The sequence below is a fragment of the Triticum aestivum genome, chromosome 3B (assembly GCF_018294505.1).
Source record: "Triticum aestivum cultivar Chinese Spring chromosome 3B, IWGSC CS RefSeq v2.1, whole genome shotgun sequence".
Lineage (NCBI taxonomy): Eukaryota > Viridiplantae > Streptophyta > Magnoliopsida > Poales > Poaceae > Triticum > Triticum aestivum.
In genome coordinates, this window is record NC_057801.1 from 72,241,380 (window position 1) to 72,251,782 (window position 10,403).

Here is a 10,403-nt window from a genome sequence, read left to right on the forward strand (position 1 = left end):
CAGGTGTCTTAGCGACTTATTGGAGACGTTGCAATTGTTCCGATCGCCTTCACCATGGTTTCTGGCGGAGTTTTGGCCGAGGGCCGAGAGATCCGTCTCGGCGCGCTCACATTTATCGCCGACGACTCTGCTTGGCTCCAGGAGGCTCCACTCGACATCGACGCACTCCCAGTTCGTGGGGCGACACACTTTCGCGCAAGTGTCTGCGGCGTCCTGCTGCGGCAACCGTCGGCCCCGTATCGGTCGACCCCTGCGTCGTCCTCCCTCCCTGTCTCCCGCCAGCGTAAGTGCTCTGGTTGGTCGAGGTGTCAGCGGTGGCTGAGACACGCAGTGGCTCGCCAAATGGCCACCACCCAAGTCGCGGCGATTGAGTCCGACGAATCTCTCTACAGCCTGTTCGATCTATCGATTGGCTCCGTAGACACTGCATCCGAGTGCGACAGAAGTGATCCAGCGGCGGAGGTCCTGATGGTCAACGGGCCTCGTAGTCCTCCCGGCTTCCCCCGCACCGACGGAGGGGACGGCGGAGGCGACCCAGCTCGGGTCCACAAGGAGTATCAACCCGAGCCACTCACTTCGTTGCAAAGAGAAGATCTTCGCCGCCGGAACATGGATGCTCTGCATACTCCTATCGTAGGAGAAACCCCCGAGGCTCGCGCCTTGGAGGACGCGCATTTGGCCAACTTGGCTGAACGCACTCGACTGGAGAACCTCCAGCAAGCGCTCAACGAGCGCGCACGGTGTCACGTCCCTAGCTTCTGATGCTGCCTAGTGTTGCATTTTGTTTGCATCATGTTTAATTTTCATTGAAACTTGAAATGGGGATGTCCAAACCCTAGTACCAAATGGAATTCAAATAGGTTCAACCTAAAAATAATTTCAGTGAATCCAAATGGCTTTCAAAAATGTTCATCATTTCTGGGAAATGCTAGAAGTAATAACCAGAGGTGTTGCACAATTTTTTCATGGCATATTTGGGCTCTGAATTAAATCTTATAGTATTTGCATTTGGGCAATTAAATGCTATATAATATTTTAAATGTCCAAATAATTCTGAACTTAAGTGGGGGGCTGTTGGAAATATTACAAACAGATCCCACAATTATTTTCAGGGTTTTTGAAAATGCCTTAGCATTTTAATTAAGTTAAAACAAATGTCATAAATAGAAAACAGTAACTAAAATAGAAAACAGAGAGAGAGAGGAAACTACCTGGCCACTTACCTGGCGCAGCCCACTTGGCAGCCCACTGGCCGGCCCAGCACTGTGCTGGCCCGTGCCAGCCACCTGCTTCCTCTCGCCAGGCAGGCAGAGAGGAGCGCGCCCGCGCACGCCGAGCTCGCCACGCAGTTCCCTGGCCGCCTGCCTCGCCTGGACAGCGTGGCGACGCCTCGAAGCCACTCCTCGGCACTGCCCCGACCCCTCCGACACCCCATTCTCCCCCTGGCTCTCTCCCTCGTCCTCTCCCGTTATGCCCGAGCGCAGCCGTCGCCGCCGCTTGCCGCTGCCGCGACCACCGCCGTCCCCTCGTCCCATGACCATGCCCAGCAGCTCCGAAATCGAGCACCCCATCCCCACGCCGAAGGAAACAACCCGGAGGGCTCTGCTTCGTCGCCATCGACCCGTCTTCAACCTCGGGACACCGGAGATCGTCATCGCCGTTCCGTTGCCTCTGAGCCGTCCCCGAGCGCGCTGAGCCTCCCTACGACATCACCGTGAGCCCCTGAGTTTTTCCCCTCACCTCCCCCTCTCGCTAGCTTCCTCTAGCCACCGCCCCACGAGCTCCCGAGGCCGCCGTCCGCCATGGCCGACCTCCTTCTCACCGCTGAGCTTACCACGCCCAGCTGTGCTATCCACCGTGCTCCCTGGGCCCCCTAGATGCGGCCTAGCTACCTGGTTCCCTCGAGGGCGAGCCATAGCCCTGCGCCCGTGCACCACCGAGCTCCGGCCACCACACTTGTCGCCATTGCCGTCGCTACGGGCCGCCATAGCCACTGCTGCTTGCACTGCTCGATGCGGACGAGCACGGGCAACGCGTAGATGCCCTCCGCCACGCTTTTGGTGGCCGGAGGAGCGATCCCGAAGCCCTCCGCCGTGCCTGTTGCCGCCGGCGTTGAGCCGCCGGCCTGTTTGGGCCATTTGACCGGGGTTTGACCTCCCCCTGTGTCACTGACATGCGGGACCAGCCCGCCTAATTAATCTAGGTTAGTTTAAGTTAAAACGCTAACTAACCCAGTTAGTTAGGTTAGTCACTGACACGGAGGACCCACTGGTCAGTTTGACCTGGGCTGCCCGTTGACTCGCTTACGTCATGCTGACGTAGTGCTGACGCAGTAAATTCTTTTCTGGATTTATTTTTATATAGGAAATTCCAGAAAATGCCTAAAACTTCTAAAAATCATAGAAAATTAACCGTAGCTCCAAATTAAATAAATTATATATGAAAAATTATCAGAAAAATTCAAGGAATCCATCTGTACCATTTTAATGCATGTTAGAACAACTTATAGCTGCTGTTTAGCACAAATCAATTACATGGCATTTGAATAATCACATATGGAGTTTGAATTTGAATCTTGGATTCAAACCAACTTAATTTAATCTGGTTTTAGTTGCATTAGCCCAAAACACATTCATTTTGCCATGTCATGATCATGCATCATATTGTGCATTGCACTGATCGTGTTTTTCTGTATTTGCCGGTAATTGTCCCCTCTCGATAGACGTGTACCGATGATGTGATCGTTGACACTGATGAAGACTCAATGTTATCTTCAGAAGTGCCAGGCAAGCAAAACCCCCTTGTTCATTCCGATACAATCCCACTCTCTCGCTCCTGCTCTCTTTTACTGCATTAGGACAACATCGATTCATCTGTTACTTGCTGCGGTAGCTGAACCCCTTTATCCTTTGCATGACCTGTCATTCCACAGTAAATAGATGAAACCCACTAGCATGAGTAGGAGTTGTTTGAGCCCTGATGTGCCTACTCATTCATGTTTGTTTGTCATGCCTGCTATTGCTTAGAGTTGAGTCGGGTCTGATTCATCGGGGATGAATCAGAGGCGTGTGAACCTGTCCTACTGTGTGTGAGCTAAGTGTGTGAACACGATTTGGTAAAGGTAGCGGTGAGAGGCCATGTAGGAGTACATGGTGGGTTGTCTCATTGCAGCCGTCCTCAGGAACTGAGTTCTGTGTTTGTGATCCATGATTCAGCTACTACCACGCATTGGGCCCGAAACCAATGGACCCTCTCGGCTTCTTGATCACCCTTGTCCTCTGTCCAGGAGTTGCAAGTAGTTTCTGGTGTTTGTAGTATGCTGGAGGCCGTGGGCAGCGCTGACCGTAGGGGTGGGCTGTGATGCGATAGGCATGTGGCACGGTGTACCGGGCGCCCGTTTGGTGTCTCGGGAACCCTGTTCACATCGTTTGGGGCTGTGAGCGAAACTCCGGCCGGATCTCCTCATGGATGGAACCCGAATAGGCGATAAACCTGGACTAGAGACTTAGGTGATTAGGTAGGTCGTGGCCTACACCCACGTTGGGCTTCCGCTTGAAGGTTGCCGAGTACATGTCGTGTAAACGGCGGTAAGTGGTGAGAGCGTGTGTGAAGAAGTACACCCCTGCAGGGTTAACCTAATCTATTCGAATAGCCGTGTCCGCGGAAAAGGACTTCTGGTTTGCTTATATCAGTTCATAGACAAGTGAAAGTGGATACTCTAAAATACGCAAGATAAGCGTGAGTGCTATGGATGGCGTTCTCGTAGGGAGACGGGAGCGGACCCATAGTGGTGTATTGATATGGTGAATATGTGGACTCGTGTGCGCCACCTCAAAAGAGTTACTTGCAGTCGTAGTTCAGGATAGCCACCGAGTCAAAGCTGGCTTGCTGCAGTTAAACCCCACCACCCCTTTGTTGATAATGATGCATATGTAGTTAGATCTGATGTAAGTCTTGCTGGGTACATTTGTACTCACGTTTGCCTATTTTATGTTTTTGTAGAGAGACTTCAGTCTCACTAGTATTTCCGCGTGGTCTTCGACGTTTAGCTTGTTACCTCAGCCACGATCTTGTGCCTCGGCAGGATTTGGTAGATAGTCAGGCTTCTCAGCCTTTTTCATTTATAGATGTCTATACTCAGACATGATAGCTTCCGCTTGTGCTTGATTTGTATGCTCTGAATGTTGGGTCATGAGACCCATGTTTGTAATATCTCGCTCCTCGGAGCCTATTGAATAGAATACTTGATTTGTAGAGTCATGTTGTGATGCCATGTTGTATTTGCACATATCGAGCATATTGTGTGTATGTTATTGAAATGCTTGGTATGTGTGGGATCTGACCATCTAGTTGTTTATCTTTAGTAGCCTCTCTTACCGGGAAATGTCTCCTAGTGTTTCCACTGAGCCATGGTAGCTTGCTACTGCTCCGGAACACTTAGGCTGGCCGGCATGTGTCCTTCTTCGTTCCTGTGTCTGTCCCTTCGGGGAAATGTCACGCGATGAATACCGGAGTCCTGTTAGCCCGCTACAGCCCGGTTCACCGGAGTCCTGCTAGCCCAGTGCTACAGCCTGGATTCACTCGCTGATGACTGACACGTTCGATGCTGGGTCATGGATGCCTGTCCCTGTAAGTCTGTGCCACTTTGGGTTTACGACTAGTAATGTCAGCCCGGGCTCCTTATCATATGGATGCTAGCGACACTATCATATACGTGAGCCAAAAGGCGCAAACGGTCCCGGGCAAAGGTAAGGCGACACCCGTGGGGATACCGTGCGTGAGGCCGCAAAGTGATATGAGGTGCTACAGGCTAGATCGATGTGACATCGAGTCGGGGTCCTGACAGCGTTGGTATCAGAGCTTGACTGCCTGTAGGATTACTAAGCCAAACTGGTCGAAGTTGAGTCTAGAAATTCTTTAGTTATATAAGGGAATTGATTGTGGGATGGAACGTAAGGCTCTTTTTACTCCTTATACCTCATGGCCTTCTGATCTGAGTCATCATCTTCTCTTCTACGGGGATTAAGAACTAGGCTTTCTCTTCTTTCTATCAGGATCACGTGTTACTAATCCGTAGACTTATAAGATTGTTGGATTTAAGCTTGAGTTCAGTTTCTACTACTTCCGTATGTTAATTGTTGATCTCGAAACCTTGATATCGTGCTTCTGAGTGGTTATGCCACCATTTTGTGAATGTCTCAAATCTTTTCTGAGCATTTACAGCCGTTATGCTGTCCGAGTCATCCCAGGTTTCTAAATAGTTTGAAGCAATTTGCAAAATCTTTTCCCTCTGGTTTCGATGTTCCTTTATGCCAGCTCAATCACACTAATTGTTGAGTTGAGGTAATTTATTGCCCTGACATATATGTTGGAGCTATTATTATGACCCTAGGTGTCTTAGGGGATCACCTAGTAATTTAGCCATGATTGGTGTCCCAGTGTGATGATTCTGACCTTTATCCTCGAAAGCATTCCGTGATGCTACTTAGTAGTAGGTATTCTACTCCTTGGGCTTTGAACCCGAGATTCACTCTACCTACTTCATGTTGATAGTAATTGCTAGTGCCTTTAGGATATTAGTAACCTTTGCGATAGTCCTTGAAGTCCGTGGTATCTTCTTCTTCCAAATACCATGAACTACTTATGGCAGATGTTTATTGGATCAAAAAAAATCACAATTAGAGTACTCTTGAGGAGTTCTCCATTCATAAATCGTGACTCTGCCAGTTCTACCTTTCTGCATGGGTTATCCGGAAGAAATATGTTGAACTTGGTTCGACATACTAATCTATGCATCCACAACTCAGAAAGTTATATGTTCCTTTGAGTTGTTCTCTTTAGTTGCATTCTGACCCTCGTCTATCAATTGATAGTCAAGAGTATGCGTGCGTTCGTTCATCGATGCCTATGACTCTTGTGGTCTGTCAAGCCATTCTATTCCGGAATGACTAGGAGAAACAAACTCCAGTACCTCTTCCATATCTAGGATTGGGTCAAAGTAGTTGTATTCCGCAGATCAAATGCCAATCCAGCTTTTGGTTTTGCTCTACCTTGGAGTATTACATATTTTATATCGAGATTGTTATAGGAATTGCACACCATCCTATGAACTCTTGACACAGTGATACTTCTTGCCATCACTGTTCATTCCTCGGCCCTCGTGTTGATGCAACCGGAATACCAACAAATGAATTGTGATGTGTGAAATCAATACTGCTAGCAACTCTGTTGCTTGGTAGTTAAAGGATAATAATTTCATTCTTAGTATGTTGGTTTTCGAATCATCCTTCTAAGACTGATCGTGCTACCTAGTCCTTATTTCGGTGCACCCTTCGATTGATGAGTTAGGATCTTGTCAAGTCCTCACTCATTTGATCATATCGTCTTGCCCTCAAAAGCAAGATTGTTCTCGAGCTTAGTAACATACCGGTGGTTCGTGACTTTCCAAATATCTTCTTGGAGGTGTTACCGGGTTGTCACCTGACCGCTATGTTGAGTTCGTGATCAAGTTGGTTTCTTGTGAACCACCTTCTCTCCAAGAATCGGTGTTAGATATCCCTGAGCTAGTTGGTTAAGCTAAACGACAACTTGGAGGGTTGGAAGATAAAAGCTTGTCTGACTTAGTTCGTTCCAAAGGGATATTCTTGTGTAGTGTGTGTTGAAGAAAGATGATATCTTCATCGATTGGTCCTTGTGATCAGTTGCTGGACCTATTGTCTTATCAATCCTTTGATTTGAGTGTGGGCCATCGTCAAATCAACTCAGTACCAACGATGCTCGTAATGTTGTCTTATTCGTGGTTGATCCCTCGAGCATACGCCATTATATCTTTTGGGTCTGACGAATGCTATCACCGTGTTCACATGATGGTGGAAGTCCAGTGATATGGAAATTCCGATGAGTTGTTGTTGAGCCCATTGACAACATCCTTAACTTCTCCATGATGTTGTTGAACATTAAGTTAGTGTTGGAAACTTTTGAAAGCATTTTCTTCATGCTAGCTCATGAAGTATATATTTGGATGAAAGAAGTGACTTCCTTTGATTCACGTGCATTTGATGTAAGTTGCCGCCGTGAATTTGTGGAAGATTGTTTTGTTTCCCTGGAATCATTCCAAATTAGTCATGCACACGTGCGAAGTATTCTGTGGTCTGGAGACTTGCAACCTTCATTCCATATATGTCCCGAGCACACCAAGCCACTGATTGATTTGTTCAAGGGGAAGAAGTTCCTTCATAAGAGCTAATCATATGACTTATGCAAGGACTTCGTTATCCATGGTGATAGTTCCCAACCAGAACTCGGTAGTGTTTTATTGTAAGACTACCACGTGGTCATGCTTGTCCGGGACAACGTGTTCACATGTTTGTAGCAGAACCAGCTCATGTTTTGGAGCTTACTATCGTAGTTCATTTCCCGAGAATCTCGCAACGTCATCTCGTCGATTTGTGTTGCAAACTTTCATTTTTCTTTCTAGACTTGATGAGTCTGGGATATCCTGACACCAACCAGATCTAAATCTCAGGCAGATATGATGGTTGGAACATTCTCCAAGAACTATAATATTGGTCCCTCGATAACCGGTAAAGTGGATGTCGTGGCCAACACACCCAGCCGGAAGACCTGTTATTATAATATCTTGATTGAGGAAGTTGGCCACCTCCCCATAGGGATTTCATAGGATTACTCCCCAGTTGCCCCTATGGATTTCTGTGTTCCGAAGTCCGACCTTTTTACTTGATGTTCTAGATATCAAACCATATCTATGAATGGGTTACACTAGCACATCAAGGAGAACATTAGAAGCGGAGTGCTAAATGTCTCTCGGTCGATCATCCAGATTTTATTTCCTTGGCCTCGCTAAGATGAAATCTGAGAAGTGTTATCTTCCTTTGCATCTGCATCATCCATCACTATTCATCATGGTAGTAAGTTGTGTTGCCAGGATCCTTGACACGGATATCGGTAAAACCTTGATGAATGTGGAAATGCTCAAGTTCTCGAGAGCACGCACAAGCGCTACGTGTTATCATCGGCACTAACTGGGTTTGCTCTCAGTTTCCTCGGCAATGCTATGATCTTTTCAAACGGTGAATTCACTCTCTGTTGTTGGGTTCTTCCCCAGTTACCAGAATCATTCCCAGCATTTGCATTTTGTTCCTAGCTTGCACCGCCAATGTGCCATTCTACCATGGGTCTCTTCCATTTCCGATGATAAGCAAATTCATCCATTACGTTGCCTTCAACAAGGTAATCCACATCATCCAAGTCCGAGTATGCCATTCTACCGACCCCCTCCAAACGATCGCTCGAGAATTGCCTTAGGCTGGTTTAAAGAGTTTCAATGATCTCTGAATCAAAAGTAATTCTTTTTGCCACTTAAGGGGATATCTCTACGAGTCACCTTCCCTAAGGTGTATCGTTATGGTATCATGGCAACTCAACTCCTCGCTACGTTGACAATCGTTTACCACCTTCTTAGGTATGAAATTGTTGTCTACCTAGTGAACCTTCGTCATCCGTTTCTTCCACCCCTATTGATGTTTATCTCGTGTCTCAACCCGAAAGATGGTTCTATGTCTCATTCCGTAAGTTAATCTTGAGTTGTTCGATCTTCGAGGAGATCGACCCTTCTAGAGTCTCCTTCTTCCCCCCCCCCCCCTGTCATGTTGATAGGATTTCTCAGAGCAAGACGACAAGACAAAGATGGTGTTCAAATCAACGTTCATTTGAAGTGCACCCTGGATCGTGAACATTATACTAGTTGCGTTTCCCCTTCACCTTACCCTACGCTTGAATCTCGAGTCGAGATTCTTGTTTAGTGGGGGTGAATTGTCACGTCCCTAGCTTCTGATGCTGCCTAGTGTTGCATTTTGTTTGCATCATGTTTAATTTTCATTGAAACTTGAAATGGGGATGTCCAAACCCTAGTACCAAATGGAATTCAAATAGGTTAAACCTAAAAATAATTTCAGTGAATCCAAATGGCTTTCAAAAATGTTCATCATTTCTGGGAAATGCTAGAAGTAATAACCAGAGGTGTTGCACAATTTTTTCATGGCATATTTGGGCTCTGAATTAAATCTTATAGTATTTGCATTTGGGCAATTAAATGCTATATAATATTTTAAATGTCCAAATAATTCTGAACTTAAGTGGGGGGCTGTTGGAAATATTACAAACAGATCCCACAATTATTTTCAGGGTTTTTGAAAATGCCTTAGCATTTTAATTAAGTTAAAACAAATGTCATAAATAGAAAACAGTAACTAAAATAGAAAACAGAGAGATAGAGGAAACTACCTGGCCACTTACCTGGCGCAGCCCACCTGGCAGCCCACTGGCCGGCCCAGCACTGTGCTGGCCCGTGCCAGCCACCTGCTTCCTCTCGCCAGGCAGGCAGAGAGGAGCGCGCCCGCGCACGCCGAGCTCGCCACGCAGCTCCCTGGCCGCCTGCCTCGCCTGGACAGCGTGGCAACGCCTCGAAGCCACTCCTCGGCACTGCCCCGACCCCTCCGACACCCCATTCTCCCCCTGGCTCTCTCCCTCGTCCTCTCCCGTTATGCCCGAGCGCAGCCGTCGCCGCCGCTTGCCGCTGCCGCGACCACCGCCGTCCCCTTGTCCCATGACCATGCCCAGCAGCTCCGAAATCGAGCACCCCATCCCCACGCCGAAGGAAACAACCCGGAGGGCTCTGCTTCGTCGCCATCGACCCGTCTTCAACCTCGGGACACCGGAGATCGTCATCGCCGTTCCGTTGCCTCTGAGCCGTCCCCGAGCGCGCTGAGCCTCCCTACGACATCACCGTGAGCCCCTGAGTTTTTCCCCTCACCTCCCCCTCTCGCTAGCTTCCTCTAGCCACCGCCCCACGAGCTCCCGAGGCCGCCGTCCGCCATGGCCGACCTCCTGCTCACTGCTGAGCTTACCACGCCCAGCTGTGCTATCCACCGTGCTCCCTGGGCCCCCTAGATGCGGCCTAGCTACCTGGTTCCCTCGAGGGCGAGCCATAGCCCTGCGCCCGTGCACCACCGAGCTTTGGCCACCACACTTGTCGCCATTGCCGTCGCTACGGGCCGCCATAGCCACTGCTGCTTGCACTGCTCGATGCGGACGAGCACGGGCAACGCGTAGATGCCCTCCGCCACGCTTTTGGTGGCCGGAGGAGCGATCCCGAAGCCCTCCGCCGTGCCTGTTGCCGCCGGCGTTGAGCCGCCGGCCTGTTTGGGCCATTTGACCGGGGTTTGACCTCCCCCTGTGTCACTGACATGCGGGACCAGCCCGCCTAATTAATCTAGGTTAGTTTAAGTTAAAACGCTAACTAACCCAGTTAGTTAGGTTAGTCACTAACACGGAGGACCCACTGGTCAGTTTGACCTGGGCTGCCCGTTGACTCGCTTACGTCA